Below are 16,318 nucleotides of genomic sequence, written 5' to 3' on the forward strand. Positions count from 1 at the left end.
AGGTGAGATACCCAGGTAGCTGGGGGAGACCTAGGTGGGGGTGATGAAGTCATTATAAGGTGGGCATTAATGTAACCTCATGTATCCCCAGGATCAAGTGCAACCCGAGGATTTTAGATGCAGAGATAGCATTTGTATATGTTTGTGTGGTATAGTGGAGAAAATGTTGGCTTGGGAGCCAAACGGACATGGCTACAAATCCCAGCTCTAGAACCTTCTAATCTCAGTGAGCCTCGGTTTCCTTATCTGCAAACTGGGATGTTAAAACCTCCTTCAAAGAGGTATTGTGGGGATTCGTTGAGATATTTTTTCCATATTTTCTTCTTCCCCCCTGACCCGACTTAGAAATTTTATGTATCTGGGGATTTTATTTTACCTTTGTATTATGAAAAATTTCAAATATACACAAAAGTAAAAAGGCATGGTAAAATGAATCCCCGTGTATCCATTACCAAATTTCCAGCTTTCAGATGACACTACAGCCCAGGCCAGCTTGGCCCCTCGGGAGGCCTTGGGTCAGTGGCACCCAGCTGAGCCACATCCACATTCCTGGCCCTTGGAGACTGACCCATGATAAACTACTTGTGTAAGATTGATTTGTTATTCAGCAACAGAAAACTACCATAAGAATCAAAGAGAACAATATATATTAAAGCATCTAGCTCGGTGCTTAACACATGGTAAGTGCTCACTAAATATTAGTGATATGTGGGAGCAACCCCTGAACAGGAAAGCTTGATACGCTGTGGCTAAATCCTACAGCTGAGGAGCGTGCATCTGGTACAGGAGGAGCTCCCAATTCTGGAGCCGGGGAAAAGTTCATGGAAGAAATTGGGGTTTGGGTTGTATGGGATGGACAGCAATAGGAGACAGATTCGCAATGAGAGTGTGCTTTGCAGGGGACACAGTACCAAGGTCAAGTGGGGTGAGCATGCCATTTATTGGAGGAACAGTAAGCTTTGCAGTGTGGAAGTTTACATGGCAAAAGCTGAAATTGAAGCCAGACCACAAAAGACCTTGATTCACTTAAATATACTTTATATACGCATCTCTAGCTTTTCAAAAGTTTGTGTAACACCACTTTACTTTTCTAAAAGAATTACCCACATGAGGACCTGTATTTGCTAGAAAACGGAAGAGGATTTTACATTTGTATTGCAGTGAGCCTTTATATAGTGCACATCCCCAGCAGCAAGTGTGGCCCCACCAAGCCCCTTCCCTGGGAAGTACACTCAGCATCTCAGCATCAAGCCTCCAGAGCTCTGAGCTGCATCTGTGAGCATCTGTGCTTTATCTTGAGTTATTCTGTTCACTGTTAGCAAGATGTGTCCTAAAGTACCAGAAAAGCCTAAGAGGGTTATTTTTTGGGTCTGGGAATGCTAAAAAAATTTCCTTATAAATCGATGGCAATTGATTCTTAGCTTTACCTCATTTTGGCTTAGGAAAGCTTTCATAGGAATGTTCTACTTTTGGGGGGTGGGGGAGCCTACATGGGACTCACATTTCATTTTAGGATGCTCACTAGAATCACGTACTCAGCGAAGTAGAAAAGATCATAAAGGTTAGGTAATTCTTTGCCCACTTCCACTCTTTTTCTGACAGTCTTCAAGGAAAGGTTAATTTCAATATTCACTATAGTGCTTACCTAAGTCCATTTTCACTCACCTAATTGTTAAATAGGCAAGGTAGGCAACCAAAGAGGTCTCATTAGGCCTAAGTCATCTCACATCGGAGTGCAAACCACCCACACTGGCTGGCATTGCTTTTGTCATATAATAAAATCATGCTCCTCTTGAGCAGCTGGTATTTCCTCTAATCTGACAGACACTATGAATCATACATCCTTGATAAGTGTTTCCCACTTTGCTTTTAGCCTTTGGAAAACTCAGAACATAATTTGTATCCTGACTTCCTGCTATGCAGGGCTGGGAATCAGTCTTCCTGGGTCTTCTTTCAACTTTGCTAGCTATTTTGCTATTCTCATGATTTCTTTGATGATTTCTTTTGTATTATCTTGTAGATTCTTTTAAGTCACTTCAGGTTATTTTGGGGGAAGGCAGGAAATGGGCAGGGCTAACATAAATGTATATAAAGGATCATATTAATTCTGTGGAAGTAAAAACGAGGAAAATGCAGAATGAATCTCTATGTCCCTCAGTAATTCAGCAAATATTTGAGTACTTTCTTAGAAAATACAAGAAGGGATAAGAAGTTTTAGGAGAAGATGGCGGGCTACTTTTAGGACGGGCAAATTTAGGGTCCTTGTGGACATAATAGTGTTCAACAATGACTTGGTTATTCAAGTATGAAGTTCAAGAGCAAGGTGGATTCTGGAGAGAAAGACTTGGAAGTCATGAACCCATTTGTTGAAGCCAAGAGAGAGATGGCTCATCAAGAGTGGTGGTGTGGCCTCATATGAAAGCAAAAGGAAGAGAAAAAATATATGGCCGTTTAACAATGCAGAAATTATCCCATGACTGATGGCATACATATGCACATTACCCATTCACCCTTGCAGCTCACAAGTGAGTTGTGTAACACCATATTGACTCCTAATATGGAATCATATTCATGGATGTGAAATGTCAATTCATACTTAGTACTAGAAAATGCTTTCGGTGATATATACTTTTTAAGGATTTATTTTCTTTTCCTGTTGAGTTTCTACATAATTTATTTTCCCCTGGTTTAAAAACAAAAGTACAATATATTTGGACAAGGGATGTTCTGCTATAAAAAGTATATGCTCAAGGTTGATGGGAAAATTTTGATTGCTTCAGGGTTGATTTTTTTTTTTTCTGTGTTTGGCACATCCAAAATGAAGCAAGTTCGTATTGTGAAATATTATGTTTTCTTTTTTTTATTTTAATGAAATGCTTTAAAATGTAAGATCAGAGCTGGCTTACCACTATTTCCCAAGTAAAACACCATCAAGAACAAATATTACAAAGGATCTGAGTCTTCTTGTTAAGTAGTCTACACATTTACATGAAAAAAGGATTTTTTCAAAGTTCCTGCACTCCTCCACACAGTGCTGGTTAATTAACCAATCATAAATAAAAGATGAAAGTATGTGAACCTCAAATCCTTGTGTTCTGGAAAAAATAGAGCCACAGAATAATTAAAATAAATTTCACTAATGAGAACCAGAAACAATGACCAATGGAAATAGTGAAAACAGCTGGGTCTAACAGGTCAAAACTTCACAGAAAATGAACAATGGATTATTCTAGCTTTGCTACTGTGGCTGCTGATGGCCTTTGCACTGGCTGAATGACCATTGGTGGGAGCAATGGGGAGCTCTTTTCTTCAGAGCCCACTCAACCATTGACACGTTCTTTCAACTTCATTGGCTGAAAGGGTTTAATGTGCCTTTTCACCTGGCTTCTACCTCTCTGTGGATATATTGGAATTCCCTGCCCTCCTGCTGGATTCCACCATCTTGAAACGGCCTGTTCCTCACTGAGCCAGGAGTAGACACTCCATCCACCCACTGCTATTGCACAGCAGGTGACTGAGGTCAGGGTTTCTACATGACTTGATCGACCTGGAGGTAGGAATGGATCCATTTCATCTTACATGCTGCTTGTAGCGGTGTCTATGGCTAGCACAACCCATTTCTCTGTTCTAGGTGTCAGGGTAGATACATTTTTCTAGGTGTCTTCAATTAGTTTGGGCTCTGGGGTTCAGTTCTGGCTGGAGGGTTGGCCAGAAAGGATGTCCATGAATGCTTTTCATGCTGTGATGTGCGCATACATCACCCAGAGATCTTGTTAACATGCAGACTCAGATTCAGTAGGTTTGGGGTGGGGGCCCATGATTCTTCATGTCATTGAACTCTCAGGTGATGCCAGTGCTGCTAGTTTCATAGACAATACGTCAAGTGTTAGGAATAGACACTAATCCCAGCCTGGCCATGAAGGGTCCCATGAACACTTCCACGATCTCATAGCCATATCCACGCAGCTGGAAGTGAAGCACTCAAGATGCTTAGATTCATAAGGGATAGAAGGAGACGGGATTTCTGCCTCATTGACTGAAGGAGTTCTGCTCTGTGCAGCTGCCTGACCCTGAGGGACTGTGGGTAGAGTGAGAGGTCACCTGTTACTGCGTTACGTCTTCAGTGTCAGAGTTTACTTGTTACCACAGCAGGGCTTAGTCTAATTCTCTCTTATCGACTGTCTTTTCTGACTCTTTCCTTGGCTTAGGATTTTGAATTAACTTAGTAAACTTGCCACATACCAACTTTGTACTGGGTATACCTCTAGGTACTGGAGAATGCATTGATGAAGCAGGGAGAGTTCTTTCTCTAGGGCTGGGAGGGGAGATAAGAAATGGGGTCGCATAAGGAGTCAACAAAGTGTCAGGGCCTAAGAAGTTTGCTGCCTCAGCTTGGAAGGGGGGATGGAAGTCCCAGCTGTGGACCTCAGAAAAAGAATTTCTGGAAGTGATTGCATTGACATCAGCCTTGAAAGATGGATAAGGTCTGAACTTGTAACCATTAGGATAGGGAAGAGCACATCAGGGAAGTTAAAAGGAGGGAACAGCAGGAAGGCGCACAGGGAAGTGTGAGACCTGCATTTGGGACCAAGTGTCGGATGGAAGATTGTGTAAAGGAATGAATGGTAGGAAGGCAGGTCAGGGTTAGATCATGGAACACTTTGAACGGCAGTCTGAAGAGCTTGGAGTTTTTCCCGAGGATGCCGGGGATCTCTTGGTGGGTTAAGCAGGAGAGCTCTCTCACTGGGCACAGTGAGGGGGGAGCAGAAGCAGAAGGTCCTGGAACCATTCTTTCCCCTCTCCTGCTGCGCAGTTCAGGTACGAGATGCTGAGCACAAAGATTAAAAAGAGAAGTCTCCTGCAAACACTGCAAGGAAGAGAGGGTCCCATCTTCCCCACCCTCATCCCCTCTTCAGAAGTGAGGAACTCAGGCTCTGAAAGGTGTATCTTGCTTAAGACATTAAGCCAGGGAGTCAGGTCTTAGACCTCCAGCTTCTTACCCCAAGATCCACTTTGGTACAATGTTACTGCAGTATCAGTATCACGGGCATCCCCTAGGGCTGTCCTTGGTGAGCCTGCATCGAACTAAGTACAGCATAACTTATACCTTACGATTTGGCCACCATTGCACATTTGAATTTAAATAGTTTTAGGGGCGCCTGGGTGGCTCAGTCGGTTAAGTGTCCGACTTCGGCTCAGGTCATGATCTCACGGTCTGTGAGTTCAAGCCCCGCGTCGCGCTCTGTGCTGACAGCTCAGAGCCTGGAGCCTGTTTCAGATTCTGTGTCTCCCTCTCTCTCTGTCCCTCCTCTGCTCACCCTGTGTCTATCTCTCTCTCCGAAAAATAAATAAACAATAAACAAAATTAAAATAAGTAAATAGTTTTGAGTCACCTCGATCAGGAAGTTTATCAAAACTCTATTTCACTGTGGCCTGCCAACAGCAAGTTTAAGACTCACTTTGAAAAACTACATTTCACTCCAAAGGGACTTCATCCAAACTTGCTGCTACCTCTTCGGGGTCTGTACCAGACCTAGGGGAGGGTTTAGGAAAGATCTACCTATCCCTGCAAGGACTCTCTTTGTCCCATGGCTGGACAGATAAGAGTGATGAGGAATCAGCTTCCACCCTTCTTTCCCGTCCTCATCTTCCCCAGATCCCAGGAGGGGTCCTATAAGCCAGTGAAGGAGTTCAGATCATGCACTCTTGCCCAGCGATGACTGTAGAGAGATACTCTTTCTGCTAAAGGGAAGGCTTCTCGTATCTGTTGTCAGACAGAAACTTGTCTGAATCCTATAGCTGCTGCTTCCTTGCCATCTGATCTGGAACAAATGATTTACTATCCCAGAACCAAAGTTTCTATGGTTTAAAATGGGGATGGAATTTTTCCGTCAGAATCACACGAGGGTTCTGTGAGATCCCAGTGATGAAGTTCTGAGCACGGTGGGCCATACACCATACCAAAGGTCGAGAGTCTATGCTGCTCTCCCAGCCCTGGGTGGGGGGTGGGGGTGGGGGTACTGTGGTAATGTTCCTTGCTCTAACAATTCTGAAAGTTTTCAGTAGCTTCAGAATAATAAAGCTTTATTCCTCACTCACCAAGCTGTCTCCGTGGGTGTTCCTGGTCGTCAGCAAGCCTTCCACATGGTGAGTCAGAGACACAAACTCCTTCCACCTGTGACTTCTTTCTCTAGGCGGGGAAAGAAGAGGGGATGGAGGAGGCATGCCTTGGCCCAGGAGGGAGACACATCACTTCCACTCATTGGTGGGAAGCAGTCCCGTGGCCCCCACGAGAAGCTGGGGGTGTGTGCAAGCGGGATCACTAACATGGCAGCCATGTCCCGAGGAAGGTCCGTGCTACAGAAGGGAAGCAGGAATCCCTGGGGAACAGTGAAATTAGTTGTTGCTACCGCAGGAGGGGGAATACTGAGGCAGGATTGGGCTGTGGACCTAGAGGCCGGGTTTACAGAGGTGGAAACGTGTCAGATTCACATTTCTTTCCTCTTAGTGTCTTGTAGAGCTCATTCTGGCAGATCCTGCCCCATTTGGAACCTGGCTGTGAGCAAGAAAACATCTGTGGTTGGAAAGCGGGGGCAGTGATTCAGGCCTGTTTGGGACTCGGAGAGGATGTCCTTGAACCCTGTGCTCAGCAAACAACTCCCTCCCACAAGGATGTGAGAGGTCATCTGTCTGTCTGCTTTGACACTTTCACCCAGTGACCTTCAGGGCTTCAGACACCTTCCCGGTAAGTTGGAGTGCACTCAGCACAGACTGTCCTTGGATTTGACCATAACTGAGTCACTGAAGGTCCGAGTGAGAGGAGAAGGCAAAAGCAGACAGACAGGCACTGAGGACGTTGCCATCCCAGACCTGTGTTGTGTAAACAAGCTGTCTGCTTCACAGCCAAGGAATGAGCCCGGACGTGGGTCGGAATTGGAGACTTGACAGCTAATGCCCACAGCCTTTGACTGTGGAGTACTGTGTTCAAATGGGGCACATTGCCCACAACCAGGACACGGGGGAGAGGCAGGATGGTGGGGAAAGAATGCGGCTTTGGAATCAGACACAACTGCTCCCTGCCGCTTACTCAGCTTTGTGACCCTGGATAAAAGTCGCCTGTTCTTTCTGAGGCTCAGTTTCCCTGTCTGTGAAATTGACACGATGGACCTCAAATGCTTCAGGACAGGCTAGCACATACATACAGCTAATATTTCCCCCCCTTGTTCCCTCTACGTGGAGGAGAGAAATCTGTGATCTCTCCAAATGAATTAATTAAATGGTAGTCAGTAGCCACCATTTCTTGAGCTCCTTTTCCTGAGGCACTTTGTTCTTGCAACACCGTGAGATAGATGGTATTCCCATTTTATAGATCTGGGCACTGAGACTCAGGGATTATAGCAGAGATAGTGACTTTGCTCTTTCTACTGCCCTGTCACTGAAGACAGAAAGAAATAAAGCAAAAAGAACTAAACAAAGGAACATACGGGCGCGGGGAGGGGTAAATGTCAAGTCTGAAAGTCTGGAAAGTACAGTCTTTAACCCCAGTCTAGCCTTGGATATTAGAATTTTCATTATGGTCTACTTGCCCGCCTGTATTATTCATTTGTATGTTCATGCATCAACGTATCTATGAGTAATGAGTTAGCAAACATTTACTATGAACTTCTTAGGTCCTAGAGCCTTGCTAGTTTCAAAATGTGGTTCCCAGGCTGGAAGCCTCAACGTGGCCCGGGAGTTTGTTAAAAATGCAGAATCTCAGGGCTCACCCCAGGCCCACTGAGTGGGAATCTGCACTTTGGCAAGATCCCCAGGTGATCGATAGCATACACTCAGGATTGAAAATCACGCTACTGACGCTTCCACCCTGGCATAAACATTTATGGAGGCCCCTCCTCTTCCCAGGACCCCCGTCTTCCTAGTCCACACAAGGAACAGCGGGGCGGTCTCAGAGCAGACTTTGTCCTGAGCTTCAGTGCCTCTGTGATTGTGTACAGCCTGGGTTATGACGGAATTGGAGGTGCCACAAAAAGGCTGCCACCTTAGAAAGTGTTTGGGGGCCCCTTATCCCCTTTTTATCCGCTGCACCCAGCTTGTGGCCACAGGGCTTCAGCTGATGTTGGAGCAGCAGTATCCGAAACCCGAGACCTCTCCACGTGCTTTCCAGATACTTCTCATATCACCGCAGCACCCACAATTAACCCACCATTAACCTTAGCATCAAAGTTGTCCACACAATTATTAGGCTGGAGTAGGGATTCCATGACCGTAGGATAACTCTGCCCCCTCTGTCCAACTGTGGACAGAGATCGTCTGTGGGGATTCTAGAGTCATAAAATATGGAAAATGGAAACAGCCATCACTCACTTCCTGTCCCATTTGAAAGAAGTTGGCTATTTAATAGGCACCAACTGAAGATTAGGCAGAGGGGCCAGGCACGCATTAAGTTCGTTCCCATGAACACGCGGGAAGTTCTGACGATATTTCCCATCGTGGAGCATCTGGCACATGCCAAGCTCCGGGAGGAGTGATGGCACAACCCTTGTGACATTCTCATGATACCTTTGGGTAGGCAGCATCATTCCCATTTTCAGCAGAGCGAACTGAGGCTTGGAGAGACTACGTAACTTGACCAAAGTCACAGAGGCAATGAATGGTAGTGCAGGGCTACATTCATGCATTCTTCAAAACTTGGCGTGGGAATTTAAATCAGGGAAACCATGCACTTTTCACAACCAGGAGTGGGAACTGACATTCAAATGAAAGAAAACATCATCAATGAGACTCTGGAATGTATTCCATAGGCTTTTATTCCCCTGTCCCTTCTGAGATGGAGGGAGGGGAAGGGGTAGGAAGGATGGGCAGAGTTAGTCAAACCTGGGGTTTGGGGATGAGCTTGGATACACTCATGTCCTGATTCCAGTATATTCAGAGCCATCCCACCACTGAGCTTCCTCACTTCAGCGCACCCTGGTTGAACTCACTTTGGACCAAGAAAGTGGCTGGTGCTGGATGAACTCACCATCTTAGTGTTTGCCCCACCTCCCACTCTCAGCCAGCAAGTGCTAATGGCAGAAGTGCTAATGGCTAAAGCCTCTCCTGATTACCTGGCATGTGGCACAGGCAGCCCGACAGACCAGTATGGAGGCCTCACCACCTGTTTCCCAGCTGGGCTCTGCCTCCCTCGAGAGCCTGGCTTGGAAGCTTAGAGCCTTGTGTAGGACAAACGGAACTGTACTGAGGGCCTAAGCCTCACAGTGAAGGGCTGGCATCTTATTAACTAAACAAGCACGAAAGAGTTGCTGATTCCACATGAAGCTGCTGTATGTACTCTTCCTCTGGGAGCGCGTAGAGTAAACCCCGAGATGGAGGGTGGATCCCCCCCTCCATGGATCAGCTCTGTGATTTTTGTCCAAGTCGAGTAACGTCTTTGAGTCTCAGGTGCTCTTGTTCAGTGGGACCTTCACATGAGATACACACTTCTTGTCTTGGTACAGGTTCTGACTGTGAGTGGGTGTTCAATCAACGGTTGCAATGATAGTTCCATTTCACTGCGTGAAGATTACTTGAATATAAGCATTTTATTGTATTCACTTATATTCATCACAACATTTTGCACTCGAAGTTGCAGAAATCCAACTTCAAACTAGCCTAAGCATAAATGAACAAACAAGTGAAATTTTATGTATCTGGCAAGTTCAAGGATGATCTACCTCAGGGCTGGTTTCAGGGGTTGCAGCGGTGACATCAGAGCTCAGCGTCTCTTTACCCCTTAACTCAGTGCCCTTCTGGGTATTGATTCTATCCTATGGACAGGATCTGGACACTGAGACTCCAGATTCACATGTTTTCTAGTTTATTAACTTCCAATGCTCATGTATCGTTCCAGGCAAGAATTTGTTTGGCCTTGCTTAGATTAGACAAATACCCTGGACTAATCACTGGTGCTAAAGGCACAGAGCCCTGAGATTGGCTGATCTAGAGTCACATGACCAGCCCTGTGATCAGGAAGGAGATGCTGGCAGAGGTGGAGATGGTAACTCTAATGAGGTGACAAAGAACGAAGAAGGGAGCACTACCAAAGGCAGGGAGGGTGCTGGGCAGATGAGAAAAAAAGGCTATCCACCCCACCGCAAGAGCACTAGAGGAAGCAAGTACTCGCTCCTGCTTCTTCCTTACGTCTCACTATGAGTCAGTGTTAGTCCCGGGGCCGGTTGTTTCTAAAGTTGTTAAAGTGAACGCTGTTGGTTTAGAAATAAATATATCTTCCAAGCAAAGTACAATAACTGAGGGAGGAGCTGAGGGAAGGGGAGAAGCTGAGTTGTGCAAATCTGAACTGTAAGTAGAACCCCCCAGGCTATGTCTGTCACTTTGGTTTAGAACACGTGGAGCTCAGGGCAAAATTTCACTCAACCAGCTGGGTATCATATGGGTGTCCTTTGCTCTGCTTGTTTTTAGACCAGTGCCACGCACATCAGGATGGGTGGTATGCGGGATGCCTTCTCTCTTATTTTGAACGCCCTCTTTATTGGTTTTACTAAAACTTTCCAAAACAATGACAATAGCCAAACACCCAAAGCCAAGCCAATGTCACATGAATAGATCTTTGGCCCTATGAGCTTTCACCTTGCCTGCTCTTTCTTGGCCGACAGTCATGTGCTGTGTTAGCATGAAGTTGGGCAGGTTGGGATTGGCTTTTGCAAGCCAATAAGGAAAAGGCCATTATGTTTCTTTTCTACCCTTGCCAGCCCTCTGTGGTGGCAGGAACCAAGGTCTTCCTTAGGAGTTTTTCCTAATATTTCATTTGTTTGACAACTGCTCGTTGAACACCTGTTTTGTGTAATAGGCTTAGGAGATGAAGCGCACACATGTAAGCCAGATGTGCATCGTCCTTCGTTTTCTTACTCTGCTTCTTCCAGTCCTCTCAGGTTTCCCCCCTGCCAATGTGAAGAAGGCTTCCGGCACCTCTTTACTCAGGATTCCTAAGGGGAGATGGAGGAGGGAGATTGCTTTGCACATCTCGGAGCAAACAAGTTACAACATTCTCCTGAAATATTTTCATTCCTCCATGTTGGTTCTGGTATGTGGCCATATGCTGGGGTCATGGGTTTTCTCTTTCCCTTTTCCCCAGCCTTGTTGGTCCCAGTTTCCTCCATCTCAATACCTGCTCCCTTCCCCCCCCCCTCCACACGCTCATCCCTTTCTCTTTTGTGAAGTAGAACTCTTCATCTCTGCCTCAGTTTTACCTCTAATCTTTTCTATGTAAATGACATCATAACAGAACATAACAAAAAGGTCCCAGTTTCCGGGATGTGCCCTCTTATAAAGCAGTATTAATCTGTTTATCAGGCCCCATTCAGAGCCCAAGGGCTATCGTGGTATTTCTCAAGTGTACTGGGAGCCCTTACCCCATGATGCTGGTTGAGAATTAAAATTCCTGGACCCTACCCCAGATAAACAGAAACAGAATCTCTCTGGAGAAAAGTCATGGTTCTCAACGCTGGCTGCATAGAAGAATCACCTGTGAAGCATTTTTAAAAATGGTCCCCAGGGATTCAGATATGTAGTCTGGATTTGCAATCGTTGGGGTAGAAATACCTGCATTGGTTACAAGCCACTGAAGTGACTCATACGCAGCTGAGCTTTGTATTGTGGGGATGCACGGGAGAAAAGATCATTTCCCACTGGAGTCAGAGGACAGTGGAGTGAGGAAAAAACTTCCTAGAGTAGGTGAGTGGTATTTGATGTGGACCTGAGAAAATGGGTGGGGTTTTTATCAGCTGTGGACCAAAAGGGGAGAGCAGACGTTTCTAGTCACTACTGTTCAAACTCCAGGTTATTTAAAACAGAGGTGATGGCAGCCCAGCTTGGAGCATAGATTTAACCCTGAAATGGCATGGTCACCACCAGTTCCCTCAGAAGGTGCTGGGGCAGGAATGTGCACCAAATCAGCTGAGGCCAACACAGGCAACAATCAGTCACTGTGGAGATGGGCCGCTGATTGCCTTCCTCAACCTAATGCCTGTTTGCTTAACTAATAGCAGTGAGAGTCCCCATTAAGGGCTGTTAATGCTCCAAAATGCCGTTTGTTGAGCCTGCCAAAGTGATAAGTGATGCTGGTATTTACTCTCGTTCTCAAGGCTGATGTTCAGAAGCTTAAAACACAATTTTGAAGTGGTTAGCTTTTAATGAAGAGACTAGTCAGGTCTACAAATATGCCAATGGTTTGGAAACAGAATCGCTAACACTAAAAGTCCACAAATGCTTGTTGGCTCATAAAGGATTTGCTTGATTATAACCACAAGGCACACAGAAACACACACAATACCTACTCAGACGCACACATTTCTTTGTATCAGCATACACTCTTAAGATCAGTGTTCTCTTATGCTCAGCTCTGAGCTTACAATTCAAGTGTTTCATTTTCCAGCTACATGAGTGAATTGCCCATACCTGTGTTCAACAAGGAAAGGAAACACCGGGATTGCAGGAGACATGAAATGAATGAGAGATTGCTTATTCCACACGCATATCCTCGTAACGTGACCAAATGCTGGCTTTCCTCGCTTTTTCCCACTCTGACTCCAAATGCATGCCCATGGAATTTGCCAGTTATTAGGTCAAGGGGACCTCTCCTCTGGTGAAGTATAAAACCATTAAACAAATGTTTCCTCTATGTTTGTGAGCGGCCTGCCTCTGGAGTGGCGCCAAACACATTCTTGTGCCTTGACAATGAAAGGTTGTCTGTGACTCCTCGTAGGATTTTAAGAATCAACCAGTAGACTTCTGCATGTTTTGAGAGCCCCAGAACCAAAACTGGAGAGGTGGCTTTAGGGGATGGTAATAAATAGTCACATAATTCGTGTCCAAACGAGGACTTCTTAAGAGTGAAAGGATATACTATCAATAATTACGCCAGGACTATACGTAGGACACTTGGTCTTCTCAGAAAAAAAAAAAAAGATTATATTTATTGAGCTCCTACTGTATGCTAGGGATTTAAGTCATCATTTAATAATCCTTCTATTTAATCCTCAGAGTAACTTTATTTAATAGATATTGTTATTCCCATTTTATAGATGAAGAGATGAAGGCTCAAGAAACTCATGTAAAATGGCTCTTCAGTCATGTCCTGGTTAAAGCAGACATGAGTAGAGAGTTGGACTGAGGTCTGACTCCAAAGTGCCCAACTTTGCACTATACAGTTTGGATTCTCATCCTGTAGTTCAATGTCGTCTTTTTCTCCTTTTCCTACTCCCTTCTCCCCCTGGCCCTCCCCCTCCTTGTTTTCCTTCGTCTCCTTCTTCTCCTTTTCTCCTTCTCCTTCTCCTTCTCCTTCTCCTTCAACAAACTGGGTTCTAAGGAGATCTATGTTGCTGGTTGGCTGCCATACATGTTCCTGAAGGCAAGGAGAAGACCAGTGGGGAGAGCCACATAAAGAGTGGCTTCATCTTCATGGTTAATATGTTGGCTAACTGAATTAGGCTTTCATTTGGGGGAGGGCTTTTACTGCTTGAAAGAAAGAAAAAGAGAGAAAGAGAAGGGAAAGGAGAAGAAGGAAGGAAGGAAGGAAGGAAGGTTTCTAAAATTGAGACCCCTTGTTTTGAAATGATAAAGCTGAGCTCCAGAGAGAGAAAGTTCCTTACCCAACATCCCATAGCAAATCGTAGAGGCAACAATGATCTGGAAAACCCATGTCTTTTGATTTTCACTTCATGTTCTTTTTGCTACACTTTGCTATATAAGAAACACATTTTGAGAGGATATGTTGTTGGTTGAAGCTATTTCCATATTTTACCTCATTTTGACAGTGGCAGTGAAAGCTGTTTTTAAATATTGACCAAGAAAAGCGTTCGCAGATTTCAGATACACGATGGGGGAGTGTATATGTTGAATTTTGTTGTGTTTCTTGGTAAAAAGAAAGGTAGTGTTATTGAATTTTGTTTTTACTTACCATGGTCCTGGACTATCTAAGGAAAATTAAGTGATTATAGTTCCAGGTTGCAAAGTGGAGAAAGCTACATTCACTTTTCAGTAAATTAGGATTGGGGGAATGGAGTTGAAAAGGAAGCCACAGTCAACAGTAGGCCAACCACGCCCCTGCAGTAATTGCTGCTGTGCATGTTGGACAGCGGTTATGCTCCTGAGCAATAAATAAGATGAGGCACTGGGGTAGCCAAGGGCATGGCATTTTCTTCTCCACCTTGAAATTATCTTCCTAGTCCTTGCTCCTGAGCCTTGACTATGGTGTCTTTGGGAAGTAGGAAGAAAAGCAGTTGATAAGCCCATTCTCCAGAAGATTTCTCCAGACTTTTCCAGATCCTTTGCAATTTGGGTTATAAGGTCAGATTCTGGGGCTCCTGAGCTCTGCTGCCCATCAGCTCTGAGCTCTGGGGTGATGCTTTGCTCTGGGCTGAATCTTGGTAGAGCGCACAAACAGTGGCCTCCTGAATACATATCCAGAAATGAGATACCTTAAAAATCCTTGGTTTTATTCTTGTATAGTATGCATTTTAAGAAATTCAGAAGCCAATAGGTAAAGAAAGGTATTTCAGAACGGGAACAGATATAAAAAGTGGGAAAATCATGAATGAAGAAGTGTGAGGTGCAAAGGGGAGAAAAACAGATTATATATCCCCCAAAGAGATTATCTGTTACAACTACTTATTGAATGACATGAGGGACATGTGATTTCATGCCACTCTTGGGAACTTATCTATTTCCCAAAACCATGAAGAAAGAAATGTATGTGTATGTACTCTTATGTCACAGTGGAACTTGGCTGGCTCTATGGGCACTCCTCAAGAAAAATCGCCCTTGGAAAGTGATTCTGGCTGTGGTTGGGAGCCCCAGAACATCTCCCTGACCAGAGAGCTCTCTGGGATTTGCAGTGGTTCACTTACAAATACAGAAAACAGAATCCATAGTGATTCTTCAGGTGGAGACTGAGAATTCTAAAGAAAGTTCAATTCATTAAAACTACTTTAAGTGTTCAGGATTATGGAAAAAGGGCTCGGCAGAAAAAAGGAGGGAGTTTCATTCTCTGCTGCCTTATGGCTAACCTGTACTTTGGTTTCTCATTACTGACCTTAAGAGCAATTATATATATATACATAAATAATATTATGTATATAATTTCCAAGAGGGCTCCAGGAAAATCTTGCAAGACAGTTGTGGAACAGATGAAAAATACTGGATTGAAAATCTGAAGACCTGCATTTGGGTCTTGATTTGGTTACTTACAAAATCACTAAGTCTTGGTTTCTTCCCCTATAAAAAGGATTATACCGACCTCACAGGATTGTTGTAAAAATTAAATGAGATAATGCATGTAGAGATGTGTTATAAAATAATTTCGTATTAGATATGAAAGACTCTGATATCTTTAAGAGAGAATCTGATCCATGTAATAAATGTTATATTCAGCCAGTGCAAACCTTGAAAACAGATCTAATATATAAATTTATAGACACACACTGTTACCTAGCCATGACTTACGACAACCTGGAAGGTCATCTTTCAAGACCAAAAGGTCAGAGCTGATGACAAGGAGAGAGTGGACTCTGTTTCTTTCTTTCCCAAGCATGAGAAAGTATAGGCTGCATCTTCTGGAAGGAAGATGTGCTCTTTCCACCCAACTGTGACTAAAGGCAAGCAATGAAAGTACCCTGATATTTGCACAGGCTTTTTACAAGGAGCGTCTGGGAGTCAAGTTGACTTGCATTCTACTCAAAGCTTTAAATTATTACCCGTTAGCATTAATGCCTCTGCTTCCAATGAGGCTATTCAGTCCATGGAATAAGGAAAAACTCCCCTTTTGAAATAAAAACTTCAGTCCTGGGGTGCCTGGGTGGCTCAGTTGGCCAAGTATCTGACTCTTGATTTCTGCTCAGGTAATGATCTCATGGTTGTGAGACCGAGCCCTGTGTCGGGCTCTGAGCTGGGCATGGAACCTGCTTAAGATTCTCTGTGTCCCTCTCCCTCTGCGCCCCCTCCACTCTCTCTCTCTCTCCCTCCCTCTCTCAAAAAAAAAAAAAAAAAAAAAGGAAAGAAAAAGAAAACCTCAGTCTTGCAGAGAAAATTCACTAAAATGGTACATTCATGTTTTGTTTTGTTTTGAATCATCCCAATAATAGGTGGATACTATTTTCAAGTGTGGATGATTAATCTGATGTTCCTTTAGTGCTGCCTAAGATTGAGGTCCTAATGGTGGCCCCACTTCTTGTACCATTGGCCTTTGAGGCGCAGAATTGTATTTCATCTTTTTAAAGGACCCAGAACTCTCAGGAGCTAGAGAGATGGTTTGCCTTTGTTTATTTGT

This window comes from Panthera leo, chromosome D4 (assembly GCF_018350215.1).
Source record: "Panthera leo isolate Ple1 chromosome D4, P.leo_Ple1_pat1.1, whole genome shotgun sequence".
Lineage (NCBI taxonomy): Eukaryota > Metazoa > Chordata > Mammalia > Carnivora > Felidae > Panthera > Panthera leo.